General features: G+C 45.4%; 1 pseudogene; it reads right to left on the bottom strand.

Annotated features, from left to right (window-relative positions):
- Window positions 1-15,897: 15,897 nt before the first annotated feature.
- On the bottom strand, window positions 15,898-16,353 carry LOC110568481 (PEST proteolytic signal-containing nuclear protein-like; annotated as a pseudogene).
- Between the last annotated feature and the right edge of the window lie 10,837 nt (window positions 16,354-27,190).

Genomic DNA, 27,190 nt, shown 5'->3' with positions numbered 1-27,190 from the left:
CCTACCAAGTTTGGCTAGCAGTGCCTCAAGCCAACTCTAATTAAATCCAAGCAAAGAAAGAAATGTGGTATTACTCTCAGGCTGTTGGGTAGCATGCCACAGATTCTGTGTGATTCAGCTTTCTCAACCACACACAGGAAGACAAGGCTCTGAGAAGCTGGTGGGAGTCCAGAGGTAAGGATGCTAGAAGGCAGGTGGGTTCGTGACCTGGAGTTGTTGTAATGAACACAGAGAGGGGGCCGAAAACAGCTATTCTCATACCTCTGGAAGCCAAAAGTGCAAAATCAAGGAGTCAGCAATGTTGGCTCCTCCTGGAGGCTCAGAGTGGAATCTGCTCCATGCCTCTCTCCTCCAGCCCCCGGTGCTGCCAGCAACCCTTGGCTTGGAGGCGCCTCACTCCCATTGCTTCCTGCATTGTCACATGCCTTCTTTCTCTGGGTCTCTCCTCGTCTTATAAGGACACCAGTCATATTAGATCAGGGCCCACCCTACTCAACTCTAATTAAGTCCAAGAAAAGAAGGAAATATGCCATTACCTCAGATGAGCACCCCACACTTCAGGGATGTTTGGGAAAGATGTTACCTTGAAACTTTTCCAGAAGGTCTACATCATTCCAACCGGAGGTGGTTTTTGCCTCCTGGGGACACATGGCAATCTCTGGAGACATTTTTGTTTGTCATGAGTGGGAGGAAGAGCCTCTACTGGTAACTAAAGGGTCCAGGCCAGGGATGCTGCCCAACACCCCACAGCACCCAGGACAGCCCCACAGGAGAGAATTCTCCAGCCCAAAGTGTCAATAGTGCCAGGGATAGAAAACCCCGCTCTAGATGATTTTTTAAAACTGGGGTTTTTTTTCCTTAATTCAACTAAGAAGATTTCTCAAATATGCTGTGCTTCCTCCTGTCTCCACATTTATGGAAGCTCTAGCCCAGCACGAGCGACACCTCCCTGCTCTAGGCTATGGAGGCTTGTCTTAGTTTGGATTTTTCCAACAGCAGACACTAAGACAAAGTTCTGTTGCAGTGGTTTATTTGGAAGATGATTCCAGGAAGTACTTCTTCTAGGGGAGAAAGGAAGTGAACCAGGGAAGGGAGGAGAATAAGGAAGGGTGTGTTGATGAGATGCTGTGGACATGTGGGGCTCAGTCCTGCTGAGGACCTCTGTAGGTCATCTGGCCTCCCAAGGAGCAAGGGAGATGGTCGTCACTGTCAGTCCCTCTTTGATGAAAGCTGATCCTGGGCATTGACTCCCCAGGACTTCTGGGGCCCAGAGAAACCCTGAGGTTAGAGACTGGCCTTTTCAGGGGCTGTTTAGGGGAGGCCACTGGAGAGGCCTTGGGGTAAAGGCCGGGAGCAGCTGACCTACCTGAGCCATGTGAGCTGGAAGCACCCTGAGCAAACCTCTACGTCACAGCATCACATCACACTGCAACGATCACTGTTCTCTCTAAACTCCTTATAAGCAGGGTTCTTGTCATTAAGCTCTGTATTCCCAGATCCTGACACCTGGTAAGCCTCAAAAAATACCTGTTACTGACAAAGATATCTGTTACTCAGTTTTCACTGCCCCTTGTTGTTTGCCAACATAGTGAGAAATATACCCATACAATAGACTATTAGCCAGAGCACTCGAAAAACAGTACTTGAAAATGCCCCCTGTGCTCAGCATTGATCCAGACAGACAGGAAGACAAAAGAGAAAAGAGCTTGACCCCTGCCCAAGAGCATGGGTATCAACTGAGAAGACTCAACCACACAACTGCCAGCCTGAGAAAGCAGCCAGCTCTGGCCAGAGCAGTGAGTGTTCTCTGGCTCAGTGGTCCCCAACTTTTTTGGCACCAGGAACCAGTTTCGTGGAAGACAGTCTTTCTACGGAGGGTGCGTGGGGTGGGGGCATTTGGTTTTTGTATGAAACTGTTCCACCTCAGATCATTAGGCATTAGATTTTCAGAGGAAGCTCACAACCTAGATTTCTCGCATGTGCAGTTCGTAATAGGGTTCATGCTTCTGTGAGAATCTAATGCTACTGCTGATGTGAAGGAGCTGAAGCTCAGGTGACAATGCTTCCTCACCCACTGCTCACCTCCTGCTGTGCGGCCCAGTTCCTAACACGCCGTGGACCAGTACCAGTTTGTGGCCCAGGGGTTGGGGACCCCTGCTCCAGCTGAACTTGGTTGCTCTTTGCACAGAAGTCACCAGCAGGAAATCAAAACCATAGGGATTCAAAAGATCTTGAAACATCATCCCATCTACCTCTGTCTCCCCACCACCCCCAACTGTAACATTTTATTGTATTTTCGAACATACAGAAAAGCCAAAAGAATTTTACAGTGAGCACCAACAGATGCAACCCCGAGATCCTACCATCCAGATTTTCCTCTGGTTGCCTTCCCTACACACACCTGCCATCCACCTGACTACCCCTCCCTTTGAGTTCCACCACAGATGTCAAAGGCAGTGAAAGTAGGCAAAGAGACTTGAAGAAAACTGGCCTTTTTTAATAAAGATACCAATGTATAAAGTTATAAATTTCTTCAAACATTTTCCAGAGCCAACTAGAGTCAAGCCATCGTCATGTCCCCATTCAAAGTCTTGAGGGTTGGTCCTACCAGTGAGAACACTGTAGGCAGTGTGGTTCTAGCAGAACCCTCTTTCCTGACTTTCAGGCTTGTACAGGCTGGTGGGAAAACAAGGTGCCTCCGTGCTGTGGACTTCTGGGCAAAGCCTGCTGTCCCATGCATCAGGAGACAATGCCCACAAAAGCTGTACTGAAAACTCACCAGTGTGGACATTAGCTTCTGGGAATTTACTTGCTTGCTATTTTGGAAGTTCAACTTTTTATTTCTATAGGTATTATTAAACATAACATGAATAAGGCTGTATAAGAATCTTGTGCTATTTGAATGTTTCTTAAATAAGTTTGTGAATATTTAGCAATTGTTTAGCTAATCAAAGGTTTGAGACTGAAATGCCTGAAATGCAATTAAAAAAAAAAAAGATTAAAAAGGGAAGAAAATAGTGGAGGACAAATACACAAGACAAACATGACATTTTAAAATGACAGAAGTAGATGAATAAATAAATAAAAACGAAAAGAACCATTTAAAACCAGAAGAACATAGGTCAAAAGTAAAACACAAATGTGAATCAGCGGCAAATTATCAGTCGTGCCAAAGAGCGGAACAAAGGAAATGCATATTAAACTATCAGCGCTGCAAACATAAAGGGGTAGAGAAGAGTAAAGACATCTTATTATTCATCTTTGCAGTCAGCGAGGTGAGACCTCCTCTTCCAATTTAACAAACAGTAATTCCTGTTTGTTTCCATTGTGACGACATAAAACAAAGACCCCAGGAGGGCTTACTGTGAGCATTGTTTCCAGGGAGAAGCGAGAATCCAAAATCACAGCCCCAAACCTCTCCCCTTTTGCACCATCCTTGAGGCATCATGACTGTCTGACACCGTGAGCCCCCCAGGGTGGTCCACCCACTGCTGGTGTCTGAGGGGAGGCCTGTCCATCGTTGCTCCACTATCTGCCACTTGGCACATGATCAGAATAAACTTGTCTCTTGAGAGACCAGTGTATTACAATGCTCAAGAAATACACATTAGGCCAGGTGCGGTGGCTCACGCCTGTAATCCTAGCATTTTGGGAGACTGAGTCAGGTAGATTACCTGAGGTCAGGAGTTCAAGACCAGCCTGCTCAATAGGATGAAACCCTATCTCTACTAAAAATATGAAAACTAGCCGGGTGTGGTGGTGGGCTACTCGGGAGGCTGAGGCACAGCATCACTTGAACCCAGGAAGTAGAGGTTGCAGTGAGCCGGGATCGCACCATTGCACTCTAGCCTGGGCGACAGAGTGAGACTCTGTCTAAACAAACAAACAAACAAACAAACAAACAAAGAAATACACGTTAGTCAGCGTTTTCAGGTGTGTCCGAACCAGCAAGCTTATCTTCCACTCCTGAAAACACTGAAGAGATATTCACCAGGGTCAAAACTCCATCTCAAGTCCCTGGCCACTTGGGAAGAGCCCTGCTTCCCCTCACTCTTCCTGGTCTGAAGTGGCTGTCAAGTGCTGTAATCGCTTCTACAGAATAAATCTGACAGTCTTGCAGGTAACTGGAATGCAAGCTGCTAAAGAGCTAATTTTCAGGCTTTCATGAAGTTTATCCATGAAACAAAGATTTTCTAATTTCACCAGTTTTACTAACTTGTGCTAATTTACACAATTTACTATGATTATAGTCATTTCCTGGCACTTTCTATGCTCGCCTACATAAACAGTTAAATAGGACAGCATCTCCACTTCCTTCCTAAAGATTGTTATGTAAGAATGTTGATCACAGCACGTAGATCACTTACCATGAATGATTAAAAACCTTAGGGACGACATTGCAGATGACTATTTAAATGAGCGGGAAAGCAAGTAGGACAGACAGGGTTACCGAAAATAAAGATGGTAGTCTCAAAACTATCTGTTTCTCTCTTGCGATATGAAGGGGGTCTAACTCCTAATCAATTCTAAGGTACTTTGGTTTCTCTTCTTAGTTAAAAATCCCCAAAAGGTGAACATTTCACTACATCACTCTCTTGTTGAACAAATAACTCAGATACTCTGGAATGCAGGCGAGGCTGAATCAGGGAGAGGCCTTGGCCAGGAGCAGCTGGATGACAGACAGCAGCTGCTCAACTCTCCTTCCCCACGTGCAGGGACACATCGGGGGCAGCTGTGGCTTGAGATGAGCCCCAGGAAGGGTCTGGCACCAAGGGGGCTGCTCCTATGACAGGAGCCATGGCAGGCACTAGGATCACCCTGAGAGTCCCATAAACAGAATACTTTCCTACGTAAATCTCTTCAATAACATCCTGCCGCATACAGGATAAAAACCTACCCTCCTGACCGGGCTAAGAATGACAAAATAATGGCTCCTCAAAGATGTCCGAATCCTAAGCCCCAGAAGCCATGAAGATGTTATCTTATATAGCAAAGGTTGCAGATGGAATTAAGGTCGCTCATCAGCTGACTTTAAAAAAGGATGATCATCCCGGATTATCCATGTGGGCCCTGGGTCCTCACAGAGTCATTGAAGGGGAAGGGGAAACAGGAGAGATGGCAGCCTGAGAAAGGCTTGGACTGACATGAACATCACTGGTTTGGAGCTGGAGGATGGAGGAAGGGGCTATAAGCTGCAGAATGCGGGAGTCCTCCAGAAACTGGGGAAGGCAAGGAAACAAACGCTGCCTGAGAGCCTCCAGAAAGGAACCAGCCCTGCAGACACCTTGGTCTTAGTCCAGTGAGACCTGTGTCAGACATTTGATCTACAGAACTGTAAGGTAACACATTTGTATTGTTTTATTCACTAAGTTTGTGGTCATTTGTTACAGCAGCTCTAGGAAGTCAATACAAAGCATATAGGATTTGATTCTGACCTTGGCTTGAGCCCTTCTTACCCTGGCTTCACATGCTCTGGACAGACTGATTTTCTCACTTTTCCTCAATATGACAGTCTGGTTGCTACCTCAGGACCTTTGCACTGGCTGTTCTTTCTGCCTGCACCATTTAATCATTCCTCATCTTTGCATGGCTCAACCTCCTAGCCAATCCACCAATCACAGGTGAGCACATCCTCAGACATGCCTTCCTTGACCTCCCAGCTAAGGTGCCACCCAATTGCTGTGCTCACGCCATGATGATATATCTGTTCAACAAGCTGGCAGGGGGAGAAGAATGGATGCAACAGTGGCTTAAGACTGGCATCAGTACATTTCAGGTGCTTTTATCCATCTCCCTCACCGGGATGTGCTCTTGTTGATTCCATCTTTTATTTGGTTTCTATTTTGTTTATTCTTCCTTGATAGTCTGTATACAACCTCACCAACCTTATGTACAGACTGGTGGAGAGGCACTTAATAATGGTTACGGAATAAATGGATCATCCTGCCAGAATTAAGTGAAAAGGCGGAATATACTCAGGGTGACTTCTAGTTCTACAGGTGCAGGATTCATGTCATGAGCAGGAATATACTTTAATCTCCCTTTGCTTGTGAAAAAAAAATCTACCTCCCTTGGGAACCAATGGCTTAAAATAATGTCTCTGCTGAGGCAGGGTTTTGTCCTGCAGGAGTGAGGTAAGGTGTGGAAGAAGAAGGTGGGGAGGGGAGGACTGCTGGTCTCAGAGCTCCAGTTCTGACTTGATAAGACTTTGGGAAAAGGCACCTGCCCAGGCACACCCACCCCACATGTCACACAGACATGAGCATGCACAGTTATAAACACTGTCGCTCCTGGTTACTTTTATTTCTATCTGCCATCCTTGTTGCCATAGTCACTATTTTCTTCTTTGTATTTTTCCTTTTTACTCTGATGGTTTGAAACTCAAGCCTAAGCATAGTTTCATCAGCTCCCTCACATCTGAGGCTGGTAAAGACAGGAGCCCCTCAGCTCCCAGGTACATTGTAACATGCCAAGTATTCAGCATGGCTGCAAAACGGGCTGAGAGAGAACCTCCAGGACGACGTCCAAGACAGTGGATCCCCGGAGGTCCCCAGTGGTCCTCACAGACCTCACTTTCCCAGAAGCAGACGAAGGGCAGTAAAAATCTCAGGGGTATAGTTTTAGAAACACAATTGTTTTACCGCCCAGAGATGGTTACTCTTGAAACAACCATATTTGAGATTGCTCTCTTGCAATTAATGCTTCAAAATGCATTTAACAATATTAATTCTTCCAATTCATTAAGAAAGGATATCTTCCCATTTATGTGTATCTTCTTCAATTTCTTTAGTCAATGTTTTATAGTTTTTAGTTATAGATCTTTCACCTCCTTGGTTAAATTCATTCCAAAGTATTTTTTTTGTTGTTGCTATTATAAATGTGATTGTTTTCTTGATTTCTTTTTTGAATGATTTATTCTTAGTGTATAAGAAATGCTACTGATTTTTGTATGCTGATTTTTTTAATTCTAAGCTTTTAGGTGGCATCTTTATGGTTTTCTATATGTAAGATCATGTCATCTGCAAACAAAAACAATTTGATTTCTTTATATTTCTAGTTTGGATGCCTTTTTCCTTGCCTAATTGCTCTGGCTAGGACTTCCAGTACTATACTGAATAGAAGTGGTGAGAATGAGCATCCTTGTCTTATTCCTGATCTTAAAAGCGATTCAGTGCAATCCCTATCAAAATTCTAATAACATTTTTTCACAGAAATAAAAAAAAAATCCTAAAACTTGTATGGAACTATAAAACACTTCAAATAGCCAACGCAGTCTTGAGCAAAAAGAATCAAGCTGTAGGCATCATACTACCTGGTTTTAAAATACACTGCAAAGCTGTTGGGGAGTAAAGAATATGCCACCCCAAAATATGCTGCTCTGGCCTGTCGACTATGTAGAAGCAAAGGCACTTTTTAAAACAGCAAGTACTGGAAGATCATTCTGACCTCCATTCTGTTTCCGAAAAGCAGGAGATAGAATTTCTATGTAAAAATATCCTCCCTATACCAAAAGGAAAGTAAAATTCTTCTCATCTAGGACAGGAAGTTGAAGCCAAGGAATCCTGTACAAAGAAATCTTTTAAACTAACCCTTATCTTCCTAGTCACTTCTCTACCCAATTGACTCAATTTACCTTACTTGGTCCAATTCAGTATATAAGTGTCTGACTCTAACTGCTTCTTTCAGTCTTCATTTATTTATGAAGTTTCCTCATATGCTTGTATGTTTTTCTCCTGTTAATCTGTCTTATGTCAATTTAATTCTAAGACCTAGTCAAAAATAAAACCCTAAATGGGAAAAGGTAAAGATTTGTCTCCCCTAACCTCTCATAATCAAAGCAGCATGGTACCGACCTAAAGACAGACACATAGACCAACGAAACAGAATCGAGAGCCCAGACATAAATCCACACATTGATAGTCGATTCTCTTCAACAGAAGTGCCAAGAACACACAATGGGAAGGAATCGTCTCTTCTATATATGGTGTTGGGACAACTGGGTATCCACATGCAGAGAGACGGAATTGGACCCTTTTCTCACAACATGTGCAAAATCAACTGAAAATGGATTAAAGACTCATATGGTTTGGTTCTGTGTGTCCCCACCCAAATCTCATCTGAAATTGTAATTCCCATGTGTTGAGAAAGGGACCCTGTGGGAGGTGATTAGATCATAGGGGCTGTTTCCCCCGTGCTATTCTCATGATACTGAGGAAGTTCTCACGAGAACTGACGGCTTTACAGTGAGGCTCTTCCTTGCTGTCTCTCTCTCCTACCATTGTGTAAAATCTGCCTTGCTTCCCCTTTGCCTTTTGCCATGATTGTAAGTTTCCTGAGGCCTCCTCAGCCATATGAAACTGTGAGTCAATTAAACCTCTTCATAAATTTCTCAGTCTCCGATAGTATCTTTATAGCAACTTGAGAACAGACTAATACAGAGATTTAAACACAAGACCTGAAACCATGAAACTACTAGAAGAAAATACAGGTAAATAGGCTGGGCACAGTGGCTCATGCCTGTAATCCCAGCACTTTGGGCAGCCAAGGCAGGCGGATCACAAGGTCAAGAGATCGAGACCATCCTGGCCAACATGGTGGAGCCGTCTTTACTAAAAATACAAAAATTAGCTGAGCATGGTGGCACACACCTGTAGTCCCAGTTACTCAGGAGGCTGAGGCAGGAGAATTGCTTGAACCAAGGAGGCGGAGGTTGCAGTGAGCCGAGATTGTGCCACTGCACTCCAGCCTGGCGCCTGGCGATGGAGCGAGCCTCTGAAAAAAGAAAATACAGGGAAAAAGCTTCTTTACATTGGGTGGCAATGAGCTTTTGGATGATTCCAAAAGCACAAATAAGTATTACCTCACACCCATTAGAAAGGCCACGATCAAACAGACAAAAGATAACAACTGTTTGGTGGGATGTGGAGAATAGGGAGCCCTTGACCACTCTGGATGGGAATGTGAATTAGTACAGCCAATGTGGAAAATAGTCTGGAAGTTCCTCAAAAAATGAAAGCTAGAACTACCATACGAACTAGCAATTCTAATTCTGAGTGTATATTGAAAGGAAATGAAATCAGCACCTCAAAGACATATCTGCACTTCCATCTTCATTGCACCTTCATTCACAACAGCCAAGATAAGGAATCAACTTAATTGTCCACTACCGGATGAATGGATAAAGAAATGTGGCACCTACATACAATAAAATACGATTTCACCTTTACAAAGACAACATGAATGAACCTGGAGGACATTATGTTAAATGAAATAAGTCAGTCACAGAAAGACAAATACCACATGATCTCACTGATATGTGGAATCTAAAAAAGTTAAACTCATAGAATTAGAGAGTAAAGTGGAGATACAGGGTCTGGGGAGTGAGGAAAATGGGGAGATGTTGGTCAAAGGGTACAAAGTTTCAGTTAGACAAGAGCAGTAAGTTGTGAGGATTTATCATATAGCATGGTGGCTATAGTTTATACTAATGTGGCATATACTTGAAAATTTCTAAGACATTAGATCTTAAGTGTTCTCACCACAAAAATGTGATAAGTAGGTGAGGTGACAGATATAGTCATTAGCTTGATTTGATCATTTCACAATGTATAAATATACCAAAACATCATATTGTACACCATAAATATATACAATTTTTATTTGACTGTTATTTCTTAATAAAGCTGGGAGCAAAATACGTTTTGAAGTTACCACCAATTCTGGATGTTAGAGCTTCTCTGTTGGGCTCAGTCCCACCTGGCTGGTGAATACTGTCCCCTTCAGTCCCAGAGAGGGGGAGGCCCTGGCTTCAACCCAGGCAAGTGACAGGTCGAACTTCCCCACCAGACCCTCCAAAGCATTTGTCACTAATGTCTTTTTTTTTTTTGAGACAGAGTATTTGCTCTGTATGGCGTGATCTCAGCCCACTGCAAACTCCGCCTCCAGGGTTCAAATGATTCTCCTGCCTCAGCCTCCTGAGTAGCTGGGATTATAGGTGCCTGCCACCATGCCCGGCTAATTTCTGTATTTTTAGTAGAGATGAGGCTTCACCATGTTGGCCAGGCTGGTCTCGAACTCTTGACCTCAGGTGATCCACTTGCCTCGGCCTCCTGAAGTGCTAGAATTACAGGTGTGAGCCACTGCAGCCCGGCCCCACTGATGTTTTTAGTCAAAAGCAGAATCAACCTAAAATTTAAAAAAAAAAAAAAAAAAGCCCAAGGAAAGAAGCCCAAGGCCCTGTAGTAACAATGAGAAATGTTTTACAAAATCAAGTTGGATTATAAGTATGAGTTTCTGGAATACAGTGGGGAAGTGGAAAGGACTTTCATAAATAATGAGTGATAAACTGTAGCCTAGCAGAGGTCTTTCAGCTGGCAAGATCAAATTAGACCAGAATGTGTTCCCCTTCAGCAGTGGGGGGTAGGAAGCAGAAAGTCTCAGGACATCTTGGGAGGGGCCCCTCCCATGTCAGCACGCAGTCTCCCCGCACTACTCGCAGTGGGCCTCCCATCTCAGCCCAGCTGACTCTGTGTCTCTCTCGGGTAATACACACAAACTTTGCAAGGTGACTTGTGCCAGCACTCTCTCCTGTCTGAATTCTGTCAGGTGGACCACCTGCGAGGGCAGACTTTCAGGCCTTCCCTGGCATCCTGTCACAGCTTTCAGCTTACAGTGCTGGCAGGAGCAGGTTGTCCTGTGCCACGCAGCCTCTGTGTTCTTACAGGGCCTATATTGCCAATGACTGTGGAGTGTTGAGTGACTTCAGGAAAGTTTCTTTCCTTTTGTATTCCCCTCCCCTACTCCTTTCTTTTCCTTTCTTTTCTTTTTCTTTCCTTTTTTTTTTTTTTTGAGATGGAGTCTCACTCTGTCACCCAGGCTGGAGGACTGGAGTACAGTGGGGCGCAATCTTGACTTACTGCAACCTCTGCCTCCCGGGTTCAAGTGATTCTCCTGCCTCAGCCTCCCAAGTGCTGGGATTACAGGCATGTGCCACCAAGCCCAGCTAATTTTTGTTTTTTGTTTTTTCACTAGAGACAGGGTTTCACCATGTTGGCCAGGCTGGTCTCAAACTCCTGACTTCAGGTGATCCGCCCACCTCAGCCTCCCAAAGTGCTGGGATCACAGAGGTGAGCCACTGCACCCAGCCTCTTTTCTTTTCTTTCTTTCTTTCCTTCTTTCTTTCTCTTTTTTGTCCCTTCCTTCCTTTCCCTCGCTTTCTTTCTTTCAAGATAAGATCTTGCTATATGGCTCAGGCTAATCTTGAATTCCTAAGATCAAGGGACCCTCCTGCCTTAGCCTCCCAAGTAACTGGGATTGCAGGCACACATCACCACACCCCGCTAGGAAGATTTCTTAATTGTTCAGTATTTTTTCCTTGATGAACAATCTTCATAGTCTACGTTCTGCAAAAGGCTTTAGGAGAGAATGGTAATCAGAAATCATTCCAGTGCAGAATACATCTCAGAGAGAGCACGCACTAAAGTGAGGAGAGAGAACCCCATAAAGAAATCCATGGATAAGGTGACTGCCCACCTTTCATTTAACCCTATGCCAAAGCCAAACATCGCTGCTTCAAGAGTCATCCTTGAAAAGTGTCTAAAATGGGGTTCATCCTGGTTTCCTGGTGGAATTTATTCCCATGCTATTTGCTTCTTCTGACTGCATTCTCCTCATCTATCATAAGTACCTTCAAATTTAATTTTTTAAAAAAAAGGAGGTGTATTCGTAGTGTCAGAGGACAGCCTGGGCATTCCTTTGTTATAATTTTTAACGTTAATATGGCATTGTACCAGCCAGCTGGGCAGACAGAGACCTGTCCTCTCTATGGGCCCCAGCTCTGGGTGTGACCCTGGGGCAGGACACTGACCTTGCCCACTGCCCCACGCTTTCATGTCCAGCCATCTTTGCAGAGAAAAAAAAAACCCCTGGAAGTATGACCAACTGGCCTAGTCACTACAGCTGGCCACATCCTGCCCTGATAGAGGCCATTCTGGGAAACCTTTGACCTCAGGTCCTGGGAGCCCATCCAGCATGGGAGGTGAGCTGCCTTCCCTCTGCCCCAAGGCGAGTTTTGGTTGGGGCCAGGATTCTACCTGTACATTCCTGGGAGCCACCTACAATGCTGTTATCAGATCCCACACAGCCAGGCTACCCTGTGGCAGATTCCCCATCCGTCAGCTGGCCAAAATTCTTCACCATCATCTTGGGCCTCATGGTTCATGGTTATGTCCTTCCTGTGACCCACCTCATAGTCAATGTTTCACCCTGATTAGGACAGCTGAGTCCTGGCGCATCACCTTCCTGCCAATGCATGTGGTTCCTCTGGGGCCAGCCCCTGCTCTGGGCACTCTGCCCCAAATCGTGCAGCAAGCTGACCTCTGCCCATCCCATCATCCTCCACTACTGCTGCACGGGCTGGCCATGTTTGTTCTTGTTCTTCCTGGGTCACATGCCCTCAAAACTCTTCAGAGTCCTGCACTAGGGGGCTTCCTCTGGGGCTTCTGGCCACCAGCTGTCATTTCCAATTATCCCCAGGACCCTGCTCAGTGAAATCTTCCTTGGATGTTTGTGTCAAAGATGTAGCTATAAAAGCAAATTGTCAGGCTGGGCCCAGTGGCTTATGCCTGTAATTCCAGCACTTTGGAAGGCCAAGGTGGGTGGATCACCTAATGTCAGGAGTTTGAGACCAGCCTGGCCAACATGGTGAAACCCCATCTCTACTGAAAATACAAAAACTAGCTGGGCACAATGATAGGTGCCTGTAGTCCCAGCTACTAGGGAGGCTGAGGCAGAAGAATCACTTGAACCCGGGAAGTGGAAGTCGTAGTGAGCCAAGATTGCACCACTGCACTCCAGCCTGTACGACAGAGTGAGACCCTGTCTCAAAAAAAGCAAATTGTCCTCTGCAGTCACAGGAGCACCGAGGGGCCATTGTTGCTGCCACTTTCAGGTAAGAAGCAGGACCCCAGGGCACAGTGGGCTATTGTGTGTCCTGGAATATCCTGGCCAATTGAATGATGGTTTTTCTCCTCAGTGGATCTTCCCTGAGCAGCCAGCTCTTTCCTTTCCAGCTCTTGCCCTGCAATGACTCTGAAAGTTTGTTGTTCCATTTACTGTTTACACTCATTTTATTTCATAGAGTAAAAGGTGTCAAACGTAAGTTTTTGTTGTTTGCCATCAGCTACCCCTGTATTCTCTCACTGTATCTCCGGCATGGAGAAGCCAGAAACTAAACATGGGAAGTGAACATCAAAATATATTCCAAGTGTTTTGACTTTCAAAAGTCATTAGAGCCCATGGTGAAGGCTCTGTTTATTTGCTTTGAAAATGATAATCATCAGTTCACATGCCTGCAAAGAATCATGGGCAGGGAAAAAATAGTTATAAATACAGCTGGGTTTTAATAAAATAAGCAAAAGAATTCCTACAATCTTCACTCAGTAAGCAGAATTTTTAGGACTGAAATAGACAAATGTGTGTACCTATGTATGAAGCTTATGTACCTAAGTAAATCGATATCTATTTGGTTTGAGAGGACTATGTTGAATTTACAAGTATGTACTCATGCATACCTGTGTCATATGGGTGTGCTGAATGCATATGTATATGCTATGGTCTGTTCAGTTTGGGATGTCCATTGGATATGTAGAGTCTGGAGTTCAGGGAGAGTTGAGGCTGGGGGTCTCCAGGCAGCATTTGGCAGGACACAGGTGGGCTTTAAGGCCCAAGGATGAAAATGGAGGAGAGAAATGTGGAGGCTGAGCCCTGGGGGCTGCAGGGTGGAATACCCAGATGAGGGATGCATCCCGCCAGGGAGTCCGGAAGGAGCTGCAGTGAGACAGGGCAGGCGAGGGAGGGCCCCTCCATCCATGAAGGGTTTTTCCAGAAGCAGGACGTGGCCGCCCATGTTAAAGCCTCTGACAGGTCAGATAGTCTAGCAGGACGGCAGGAGCCAAAGCCTGACCCCAGTGGGTCCCAGGGAGAATGGCGGAGAAGCAGCAGGAGTTTCTGCAGCATCTACTGTCTACAGACGGTTGGAGGGACAACCCCCTGCATGCTGAGCACTGATGGGATTCCAGCCAGGAGAAAGGGAGCCGGCGCCGCGACCTTGCCTCAGAGGAGGGGATGCGCAGCAGCCAGGCCATTGACCAGGAGTGATGGATGGCTCAGGAGCCCATGGTGAGCCTGGCCAAGGAAGCTTTGGGAGAGTTTCTCCACTTCAGCAGGGAGGAAGGCAACGTCTGGGACAGAGCCAGTGGTTGGTGGACAAGATGTGGGAGCCTAGTCCCTTTTGTTATCTTCTATTTCCCAGTGAAAAAGGAGTCAGGCTCTCAGCTGCAAGTGAGGAGAAGGGCGAGGCCATAGGGCATTCGAGTACGAAAGAGATGCAAAGTGATTGTGTCTGGGTGGGATGAACAAAGGGACCAGGGAAAGTCGCCACCTCTCAGGGCTATACTGACCTGGGAGCATAACACGAGACTAGTTAGCAAGAATTCTGGAATTTCCTGCACTGCACTGGACTGCCTGGAGGCAGGAATGAAGTAAGCACAGAGTTTGATTAAACCAAGCTCAAATATTTGCCAAGTACCCCACAGGTGACACGAGAAGGGAGGGTGAAAGTTGTCACAGGGACAGGTAATGGGGGTTTATAATAATGCACAATGCACTGTTCCCTGGGGAGAAGGCAGGTGAGGATGTGCGGGGAGGTGGATGGCAGCAAGTCGGTGAAAGGAATGAATTGAAAGACCACACCATCCGGGCCTGCACCCAGAGGCACAGGCTGGTACGTGTGGAGTGGCCTGAGCATGGTATATGCAGGAGAGTTTCAAGATGCAGCCCTGTTGAGAGTTGCAGAGGCCATGCAGGAGAGTGAGGGCAGAGTGGAAGGTTCTGGATCCACAGGGTCCAGAGATAAAGGTCAGGCAAGGACCATGATTAGCAGCTATGCAGGTAGATGGAGAGGCAGGCTCAGGTAAGCTAAAGTTGGGGGTAAGCCTGGAGCAGATGCTCAGCCCTGGCTGCCTAGGGAAAAATTAACAGATGCCCATGCAACCCGCCTGCCCCAACATCCCCGGGCACACTGGCTCCACTGGTCTAGGCTGTGCCCTGGACCTGGGAGTGTGAAAAGCTCCCCAGGTATTTCTGCACACAGGCTGAGAACAGCTCCAGCTCAGAGCTTCTTACCTCAACGTTGTCCAAGTGTCCAAGTGTTCCTGGGACACTCCTGTGGGTCTCCTTAAAATGCCGATTCTGGTGCAGGAGGTCCAGGTGGATGGGGTCAGGGACTCTGCCTTTCTAAGGAGCTCCCAGGTGCTGTCTGCTGTGGGTACTTTGAGGAGCAAGGCCTTAGAGAGAGTGTCCTTTTTTTTTTTTTTTAATTTTGAACTCTCATTTATTAGTGTACGAGAGTCTCAATCTTTAAAAAAAATAGAAAAATAAATAAATAAATAAAGCTGCTTCCAAAATGTCTTAGACCATTCTTTTTGTTGTTCGTTTGTTTTGACATAGAGTTTCGGCAGCTTCTACTGTCTACAGCATCTACTGTCTATAGAGTGTCACTCTGTCACCCAGGCTGGAATGCAATGGTGTGATCTCAGCTCTCTGCAACCTCCACCTCCTGGGTTCAAGTGATTCTCCTGTCTTAGCCTCCCTAGTAGTTGGGATTACAGGCACCTGCCACCACGTCTGGCTAACTTTTGTATTTTTTGTAGAGATGGGGTTTTACCATGTTGGGCAGGCTGGTCTCGAACTCCTGGCCTCAAGCGATTTGCCCACCTTGGCCTCCCACAGTGCTGGGATTGCAGGTGTAAGCCACCATGCCTGGTCTTATACTATTCTTTGAAAAAGGAAACTGTTTAACTTTACACCCACCTCCATCCCAATTTCAAAACACATCATTTAATTGTCTTGTTTACAGACATTTTCATGATGAGATTTTATATTTTGCTTCTATAACTTCTGGTTATCAGAAAACCCATGCTTTCCTTTACTGAAGGAGTTTGGTCCGGCTGATGTTGGTGTATCCCTTCCAAAATTCTTCATCCTCATTTTTGCTTCTGGGGGCATTTCCTCTGATCCATTCCCTGACCCAGGTGTGATGGCCATGGCTGATGCTCCTTTGTCATCTGACCACCTGTGGCGAATCCGGTGTGGAGATCTTCGCAGCCTTCGTTGGGAGGTCTACGGCTTCTTCAGCTGACCCTTCTTGGTGTTGCAACTGGAACTTTCCCCTCCAACACTAGAAGAAACGGTCTTCGTTTTCACAGGTTTTTCTGCTGCTTCTTCAGGTGCTCCGGCGGCTCCAGCTCGCTGTGACTTTTCAGACTTCTCCTCTCTCGCCCTCCCCACCGCCATTTCCCCACCGTGCCCCCTCCATGCTGCGTTCTTGACAAAGCTTGTTTCTGCCTGACTGCCTATGCCAGCCCACACAAATAGGCTTCCAAGTATGCTTGCCATTGATGGACAACATACTTGTTTATAGAGAGCAAGCAAACGAGCTACGATTTCTAACACGTTACCCACGAGTAGGCGCAGTGCCATCCACCCGCCATGGTCTGCCTCCCTTCCCGGCTCAGCCTCCAGTGACCCAGAGAGGGTGGCGTTTCTTGCAGCCTCAGTGATCAGCCCAGGCCAGGCCTCCCCAGACCTCTGCCTTCCTTCCCTTTGGAGGCTGTGGAGGAAGCACCTCCTCGCTGTGGGCGTGCTGGGGTCCGAGGGAGACGCTGCCTGGTCACACCAGAGTGAAATAACTGACCAAACTCAGCAGAGAGGCAACAGGAAGCCCGGAACTAACCTGTGCCTGCCATTCCGACTCCCCGTGGCTCTCACACAGCTCCTTCGCCTCTGAACCCCTGAGGTCAGCTTCTGGGGCATTAGTTTGCTTTGCAGGAAGCTGTGGTGGGGACCAGGCTTCTGCGTGGAGGGTGCTAAGGGCCAGAGGTAGCAGCAACAGCTTTTCCCCAGAGCGTCTCTCTGGATGTCGCTGGTGGTTTCAGGGCTGCTTGATTCCTGGCTGGGTAGTGTCCAGGCTGGGTCTCTGTTTCAGAACTTGTGGAAGCCACCTAATACAATTTAATTTACTAATCTAATTTAGTGATATAATTTACTATAATCCTTCCAGCTTTTTTCTTTTTTTTAAGTGGATTATGTTGTCAGCAACCAAGAACTCTGACATGTTTCATCCTTCAGGTTCTGAGACATCACTACACTTGGGAGATGCCAGCACGTACCTCAGTGTCAGGGCTCAACGCCACGAAGCATTTGCACCCGGCATTGTACATGCAGCATTTACACCCTGCATCATACATGTAGCAGGTACACACTGCATTATACCTGCATCACTCACACCCAGGGTGATACACCCTGCAGCATACGTGTACCATTTTCCCCTACACTGCACAGGCATTTGCACACTTTCCTGTACATGTTCATTAGGCTGTCTGCCTCCCACATGTGTTTGACACAGGGCCCAGGCTTATGCCTGCCACGTGTGTGATACTTATTTGGGACCACCTTTTTCGCCAGCCAGGCATCCTTTCTTTACTTTTCCCTTGCCCAGTCTGGTTTGACTGGGATGTAACCAGGAATCTCCTGTTAACTCCATTGTCATTCGGGTTCCCAGGCCCATCCCACAGCCTAGACCCCAAGTCTGTGTTAGGTCTGAGAATCTAGATCTGTAACTTGGACAGTCTAGACACAGGTGATCCCAGGACCACACTAGGAACCAGGCAGATCTGGGTCTTCAACCTTGATCACAAACCTAATTACCTGGGGATCAAAACCACAAAGCCTGAAATTCAAGTTCATTTGGGCTGTGTGCTGAAAGTGCTGCTTTAAGTTCCTCTGGATTTTAATGTGCAGCCACGCTTGTGAATCACTGCGTGGCTTCCAGAGGTCTCACTGCTCCCCGCAGCCCCTCCTCAGCCCCCTGCCCAGGGGAGCCTCAAAGATCAGCAGTCAGCCTCCACCGTCTCTTCTCAGCCTCCTCAGATACCTATTAGGTCCAGTTTGACCTTTTCTTAGGCCATGGGTGCTTGGAAAATGAGGACGCTGCAACAGCATCAATGCAGGGACACTAGCCAATAAATGCAGAAGTGGAGGTGATTGGGCCTTATCCAACAAGCTCCCCGTGCCTGTCTAGGAACCTCAACCACCCACCTTAAAGAAAATGTCCACTTGGGATCCTCCCGCCTGCTCCTTCTAGGTGCCACTGCTCAGGATGAGCTAAGTCTCATCGAGCCACCTCAGGAAGCTAAGGTCTCCAGCTTCCCTGATTCCACCTGGTCTGACGCTCCAGCGTCAGGCAGCCTTGCCTGTCTGATGCCCCTAGCCAGGACATCCACCATCTGTGAAGCCTACAAAGGCGGGGATACCTCCAGGAGCCAGGCGGAGATCCTCAGAATCTCTACGTTCCCACTGCTTGCCCCTGCGACACAGACACACACTCACACTCTCACATGCCACACAGTCACACACACCACACAAACAAATGTAGACAACACAACACAGTCACATACACCACACACAAACATATGCACACAACACATCATACACAGCACACAAACATGTACAAATTACACAATACAGAACACACACACACCATGCAAACACATGCAGACTATACAACACACACTACAGAATACACACACCACACAAGCACATGCAGACTACATAACACACACTACACAATACACACAACACACAAAACACAAACACAAGCAGACTATACAACACACACACACCATACACAAACACATGTACACTACACAATACACACCACACACACCACACAAACACATGCAGACTACACAATACACACACCACATACACTACATACCACATACACACACACCGCACACCACAAAAAGCACATGCATACTACACAACACACAACACACACACTACAAAACAAAACCACACAAACACGCACCAGACAACACTAAGCTATACATACCACACACACTACTACATAACACAAACATACCACATACACACACCACACAGACACTACACAACAAAAACCACACACATACCATAGAAACACACACACAATACACACTCTACACAACACATACTCATATACATGCACCACACACACAGGCACACCACCATTACACACCACCATACACATACCACACACACTACACACCACACAAAAAGTACACACATTTTACACACATTCTTGCTATGCCCACACAAACTCACTCACATATGCACAAACATGCACACACATGTGAATGAATACAGAGAGAAACACACAAGCATACGCACTCTCACACACACACATGGGTGGCAATGCTCAGAGCGGGAGTACTCCAGGCTGGCTCCATTTCCCAGCTCCCCCGAGCCAGGGGCTGGGGTCTGTGCGGGCACACACGTGTGTGTGTGTCCTGCAAGCTGGAGGGCGAGCCCCTCCTCTGTCAGGAGGCTTTTGTCCCACCCTGCATGCTTGCAGTCTTGCTGCCCCTCTGTGACAGCAGCTGTCATACTTGTCACCACTTCTATCTTCTGTTCTTCCCTCTCTCCTAGATTATAGGCTTTCTGAGGACAAACATTTGGTCCCATTCATCACTGTGCTCCCAGTGGCAGTTCTGGGCCTGGCACGGCAACATTAGTTAGTGGAATAAGTAAAGAAAGCAATGAATGATAGATGGGAGGGACAGAGACAGGGAGGAAGAGCAGAAAGTACTTAGTTGCCCAAACCCTGCATTCTAGTTTCTTAAAGGGCCCTGGAATTTATTCTCTATATGACAGACTGCGTAGCAGAAAGAACCGATAAATGTAGCAAGTTTATGTTGAAAATTTCATTAAAAGTGACAAGAATATCAAGGACCTAGAAATAAAAATACCATTTGACCCAGCAATCCCCATTACTGGCTATATACCCAAAGAATTAAAATTGTTCTATTATAAAGACACATGCACACGTATGTTCATTGCAGCACTGTTTACAATAGCAAAGACCTGAAACCAACCCAAATGTCCATCAACGATAGACTGGATAAAGAAAATGTGGCACATATACACCATGGAATTCTATGCAGCCATAAAAAAAGGGTGAGTTTACGTCCTTCATAGGGACATGGATGAATCTGGAAACCATCGTTCTCAGCAAACTGACACAAGAACAGAAAACCAAACACCGCATGTTCTCACTCATAAGCGAGTGTTGAACAATTAGAACACGTGGACACAGGGAGGGGAGCATCACACACTGCGGTCAGTTGTGGGGGCGCTAGGGGAGGGACAGCGGGAGGTGGGGAGGGTGGGGAGGCATAACGAGGGGAGAAATAACAGATATAGGTGATGAGGGGATGAAGGCAGCAAACCACCTTGCCATGTATGTATCTATGCAACAATCCTGCATGATCTGCACATGTACTCCAGAAACTAAAGTACAATAAAAAAAAATGAAGATTAATTAGTTGGAAATGACAAAATTAATGGATAATGTAAATTTGATTTTATTTCTGGATTCTCTATTTTGATTTGCTGATATATTTTCCTATCTTTAGGATAATATATATATATATTGCTTGAATAATGAATGGATCTAATCTTCTACTTTGTGGAGGCTCACAGCATGGCTACTGTCCCGCAAATTTAGGTGAGAATAATATAATACCAGCAGCAATATTTTTAACTCCTGGTTTAACACAGAAAACACCTTGCTTTCTTGTCATCTGAATCAAATAAGATTGATAGTGGGAGAAAAATAAGAGTGTTTTTATCTTAAATTTTCTTCCAACATAGTAGAAAATGGATTGAAAATACTAGTAGCTGCCAGGTATGGTGGCTTACACCTGTAATCCCAGCACTTTGGGAGGCCGAGGTGGGTGGGTGGGTGGACCACCTGAGGTCGGGATTTCGAGACCAGCTTGACCAACATGGTAAAAACCCATATCTACAAAAAAGAAAAAAATTAGCTGGGCATGGTGGCGGGCACCTGTAATCCCAGCTACTCGGGAGGCTGAAGCGGGAGAATTGCTTGACCCCAGGAGGTGGAGGTTGTAGTGAGCACTCCAGCCTGGACAACAGAGTGAGACTCTGTCTCAAAAAGAAAAGAAAAGAAATATTAGTAACCAAAGTGGTTAACTGGAGTAAAACATACTAAATATGTTGTCAGATCCCCCAAGCATCAGAAACAGCTGATCAGCAAGGAATCTGAGGGAGGTAAACAGGGCAACCACTTCAAATCAGCCTGTCCTGGCTGCAGAAAACTGCCTTGTAAGGCTCTGAGACCCCTGCTGTGTGGCTCGTGTACACACACACACACACACACACACACACACACACACAAAATCTCTTTCTCCACCCTTTTCTCAGGGGCCTGCTGAGCTTCAGGACCACAGAGTTGCTGAGCTTACATTTCTACTGTCTCTGGGTTTTGGAATCTATCCAAAGTGGCTGTCTATTCTCCCAGGGCCCTGGTCCCTCCTGCCCGCTTATATTAAGCAACCAACTATCAAACATTTTAATTTGGTGAATAAAAACCTCTTGATCTTGGAAGACTGTAAGTTAGATGAAACCTTGTTCTTTCTCTGCATTGTGGCTCTGCTGGACACTTCTGGCCACCTCCATGTCTCCAGCCCCGACCAGGAGGGTCATCAAGCTGATACCCCCAGGTAAACAGGCAGGCCTGGATTTGGACTCCCTAGGAGACCTTCAAGGGCTCTTGAGTGCCAGACCCTGGCATGGGGGTATCTGTGGCATGCCAGGGTGAGATTGAAAATAGTCTACACATCCTGAATGTTCATGGTGTTAGATGTGAATTTTAATTACGTGAATTTTAAAAACAAAAAGATCAGTTTATGTGAGTAACTGGAAAAAAGATAAACTGCCATCATTTCAAAGCAGGCAGAATGAATACAAACTATGTTTTTACCACTTCATGTTGCTCCATATTACCTCCAGGCCATTGAAGCATTTACCTCTTCAATGGCCTGGAGGTTATATGGAGCAAATCAGACATATCACAGAAGGCTTCCTGCAGGAAGGGCCACTTGTCTGGAACATGTGTGGGATTTAATGTGGTAAGCGAGGAGGCAAACACTTGAGGTGAGGGGGACAGCAAAGGCCCTGTGACAGGAGGCAACATGACAAGAATGAGCTTTCTGAAGGTGGGGAGGAGACAGTCGAGAGAGTACAGGTGTGACAACGGAGAGGTGGCTGGAGCCGGGATACACAGGACACGTAGGTTGTGCAAGAGCGTGGACTTCACCCAGGACCCGGGGAGCTATGGAGGGGCATTTTGGCAAGATCGCTTTGGCTACAGTGTGAGGCATGAATTGGGAGGAGTGAAATTGTGAACGATGCATGACTCTTAAGGAAATTAAAAAGAGTATTAAAAATGAGAAGGCCCTAGGTACGGCCCTGAATAAAACCAGAGGCATCTGCAAAGTAGAGCAAAGTAGTAGCAGACAGGAGAATCAAGAGATGATCTAGGGAAGAACAACTGCCCAAAGAAGGATCCATGCCGGCAGAGTTGGCTGGATGGTCACAGCGGAGGAGTTGGGCACTGGGTGTAGGCACGGAGGACCCAGGCAGTGTCAGCAGGAGGGGCTGTGCTTGCAGTAATGGATTCAAGCTAAATGGGAGAGAGCTGAGGAGAAAGAGAGGAAATAGTAATTTTCTAGGAAGGAGAGGAAAGAGGTAGGATCGCAGCTGTGGGCAGGAGGAAGTTGTCTAGTGAAGGGTTCTGCTATTGTTATTATTGTTTAGAATTAGATGGTTTCCTTGTGCTTAAAACCCAATGGGCTTTCCACCTGAATATATTGCATCCACCAGACTTATCTTCTCGCACTCCTGAAACTCCACTCTAGTGGCAAGAAATTTACCAGATTTGAAGTCCAAAGGGATGAAGAAAGCTGGACCAGAGACATCAGGGAGAAAGACAGCTCAGCAAACGTTTGGGAGAGGAGAAGTGGATGAAGGGCTGGAACCTGGCTTAGGGAAGTGGAAGAGGCTGTGACTTGGACTTGGGGAGGAGGATGCTGACAATGAGCTTGCGGGATTGTCCTCCAGAGCCAAGACAGAGAACTGCATGGGCCCTGGGTATAAGAAACCTGACTCAGGAGCACAGGAAAGCAAATCCCTGGGTGTCTGAGCTGGAATCTCAGGATGAAGCTGTGCAGGAGGGTCATTAACGGTCATCTCCCCTTCTCCTCCTCCTCCTTTTACTGCCACTGGGAAGCCTGAAGGTTCACACCGGGAGACTTATCTCCCGTCAGCTTCCTGTGGAGTCCATTCCTACTTGGTCTACAATGCTGACGTTTGCAAACCACATCAAATACGGCTGTCTCCTGGGAACCGGTAAATATTGTGGTTGGTTAGAATGGAAGCACTGGGATGAGAGGAGGCTTGTTGGAAGAGGGCATCGAGGGACAAAAAGTGGAAAGACGTCTGTGTGTTTTCGGTAGGGAAAGGCTGTTTCCCAGGGGAATGTGTTACATTGAACCATGTGAAATGACCACGTGCACCACCATTTTTAACCATTAAAATGGAATTTTGTAGTCACACTAATAAGAATTTTACTTAAGAAACATTAAATCCCTTGTGTATAAATGCCCTCCGTCTTTCATAAACCAAGCACACAAACCCATCAACACCATCCCAGCCTCCCTTCCTCCCTGACTCTCTTATCTCTTGCTGTCCCAAACAATAAGAGAAGAAACAAAATGACCAGAGTCCTTCGACTCCAGGAGTCTAAGACAGCTTCTGATCATTGCTTTAGGACAGCAATCTCTCATTAGGAAGGCCCCCAGATGCAAGATCCTAGTTGTAGCCTTAGGATCTTGCAAAACCAGAGGTAAATCATAAACCCCAAAAAACCGCCCACCTGTAGGGCCTAACCTGTTGTCTGAAGCCCCACAGGTAATTCAGAATCCTCTATAATCACCTGAAAATAGATGCCACTGTGCTAGAAAGAATCATCTGTAATTCATAAAGGATAGAGTTAATTTCATTCAATAAAAGTTGTGGGGGCTGTGGGATGTACCAGGTTTTCATTGACTATAATGGGTACATAGGCATTTAAGGATAAATAAAAGGGAAGAAAGGAAGGAAAAAATTTTGGAGCATTATGCTTTTAAGTTTAGATCCTCTGGCTAACCAAGAGGAGATAAGTGGACATATTCAGGAAAAATCAAGACTCTAGCTGGGAGCCATGCGGTCATCTAAAAGTCAGAGTTAAGGGCAATGAGCCACTTGAGAAATGGCAAGAAGTGCTGGTGCCGAGCTTAGTTCCATGAAGCAGGAAATGGCCAAGGCAGCGGCCAGAACCGAGCACGTCTCTCTAGGCGCAGACAGCCTGCAGCCCCCAGCCTTCCTCCAGCTTCCCCAGTCACCACCGTGGGATCCTGGGATTTGTGGTTGAAGGTTTTGAGTTCCATATGCTCTATTTCATTGTCTGGAAAAAGAATAGTTTAGGAAAAAACACATTCCTCATTGAGACTGCAAGCTCCAGGAACAGCAGCATGACTCGAAACCAAGTCCATGTTATTTCTATGTGCAGTTTTCTGCCACCTCACCTGCCTCATGAGAGGATAACCCGGTTCCTTCTCATGGAGGGGTCTGCACTCCAATTCTTGGGTACGATCTTTAGAACACATTTACCCTTTAAATTGCCTAGTGGAACATCTCTTGTTAAATCTTTCACACCCATACACACAAAAGTGGGTTTTCTGATTTTTAATTATTTAAAATTTTAATTTTTTATTTAGAAAGAATTGTAGAATCATGGGAATTTGCAAGTATAAGTAAAGATAGTACAGAGAGTTCCATGTACCCTTCACTCAGTTCCTCCGATGGTGACATCTTACATAATTGTAATATCAATACCAGGAAATTGACATTGTACAGCATGTGTATGTGTATGTGACGTGTGTAGTTCTGTGCCATTTATCACATGTATAGATTCATGTCACCATTACCGCAATAAGGTTACAGAATGATTTCACGAAGATCTCACTAGTCCCCTTTGTGTTTACACCCATTTCTCTCTCACCAACAGCCCCTCAGTCCTGCCCCCTGGCAACCACTAATCTGTTTCCCATCTCCATGTATATTATATAAGTGAAATTGTTCCTGGACCAAGCTGAGGGTTGGGCTGCTATTTCTTGTGGCCCAATAATGAGATGCAGATGAACTGGGGAGGAAGAGAGGTTTTATTTCTGTAACCAGTTACAGGGAGAAGGCGTGGAAATTATCACCAGACCAACTCAAAATTACAAAGTTTTTCAGAGCTTATACACCTTCCAAGCTCTATGTCTTTGTGTAAGTGCATTCATCTAAAGACATAAGTGATTAACTTCTTTTAATCTGTAACTAAGGTCTGAGTCCTGAAGACCTTCCTCTGGAGCCTCAGTAAATTTACTTAATCTAAATGGGTCCAGGTGCTGGGGTGATTACCCTTTTTTTGTCTCCTGCTAAATCATGGAGGTTTGAGTATTTCCTTCAGACCCCCAGTAAACTTGTTTGTGGAGGCCTGGGGAGTTTCTTCAGACCCACAATAAAACTTGTTTAATTCTAAATGGGTCCTGTTAAGAATTCCTTCATTATTTTGTCATGCTTTAAGGCCCAGGAACGGCCTGGGCAAAACTCTTGATGGGCTTTTGTTACATCCCAGCCTTGTATAAGGGCACACGGGCTTTTAATATTTAACTTAACCACTCAGTCAGTTCTGAAACAGTTGTTAGTGAGATCCAGCCTGCCACAAAAATCATACAGTATGTGACCCTTACAGATGGGGTTTTGTCACTCAGTGTAATAATCTTGAGATCCAATAAGTTGTTGCATGTATCAACAGTGGATTCTTTTTATTGCTGAGTGAAACCTCTTGGTAGATGTACCACCATTCATTTAATGATTCGTCAAGTGAGAATGTTTTGGCTGTTTCTAGTTTTTGGCTATTACAAGTAAAGCTGCCGTGATCAATCGTGTGCAGGTTTACTGTGGACATTCCACGGAATTCCACAGGGATGAATTTATTTTTAATTCCTCCAGGATGCATGCTCAGGAGTGCAGTTGCTGGGTTGTTTGGTATTGTATGTTTAATTTTTTTACTTAACTCCTCAACTCTTTTCCAGAGTGGCTGTACCATTTTACATTCCCACTAGAGTACTCCAGTTTCTCCACATCCTTACAGACATTTGGCATTGGCAGTAGCTTTTGTTCTAGCTATTCTCATAGATCTGTAGTGAAATTTCATCAGGACCTTTTGTGCATTTCCCTAATGGCTGGTCATGTGCCCTTATCCATGTGTCCTCTTCATATCTTTAGCCCATATTCTATTTGAATTGTTTGATTTTCTTACTGTTAAGTTTTTAATATATTCTTTACAAACTCTAGTTATGAGCCCTTTTGTCAGATCTGCACTTTGCAGTTGTTTTCTTCCAGTCTACAGCTTGTCTTTTCACACTCTTCATAGTGTCTTTTGCAGAGTTAGCTTTCCTTTTAATAAGGTCCTGTTTATTGATGTTTTTCTTTTATAGATCATGCCTTGCTGTCATTTTAAATTACTTTTCACCAAGCCCTAGACCCCAAAGATATTCTCCTATGTTATCTTGTAAAAGTTTTATTTAAATGTAAAGGGGTATTTTGTTTAAATATAAAAGCTTCATTTAAATGTATAAGGGGTATAAACCCTTTACATTTAAATGTATGATCCACTTAGCTTTTGTATTAAGTGTAAGGTTTAGGTCAAGGTATATTTTTTTGCTTATGGTTAGCCAATTGACCTAGCACCATTTGTTTACAAGACTATCATTTTTTCACTGGATTGCTTTTGCACCTCTGTCAAAAATCTGTTGACCACACCTGTGTGGGGCTATTTCTGGGCTCTCTATTCGATTCTATTGATAAACGTATCTCTCCCTCTACCAGTATCACAGAGTCTTCAGTAAAGTACCTATATATTAAGGATTGGAGTCTGATAAAGTGATAGGTCTCATTTTATCTTCAGAATTGTTTTAGACATTCTAGTTTGTTTGCTTTCCTATATAGATTTTAGAATAATCTTATCTATATTCACAAAAAATTTTTAGTGAAATTGTGATAGTTATTATGATAAGCCTGTTTACCAATTTGGAAGAATTGGCACCTTTCTTATTTTGAGTATTCCAATCCATGAACATGGTATGTCTGTTTTTATTTTTGTTTTTTATTTTTCTTTCAGCACTTTGTCTTTTTCAGC

Source organism: Aotus nancymaae, unplaced genomic scaffold, assembly GCF_030222135.1.
Source record: "Aotus nancymaae isolate 86718 unplaced genomic scaffold, 86718_ANA_hifiasm-v0.15.2.pri h1tg000041l, whole genome shotgun sequence".
Classification (NCBI taxonomy): Eukaryota; Metazoa; Chordata; class Mammalia; order Primates; family Aotidae; genus Aotus; species Aotus nancymaae.
Note: the sequence above shows the minus strand (reverse complement) of the source record. Positions and strands in the feature narration are given on the sequence as shown.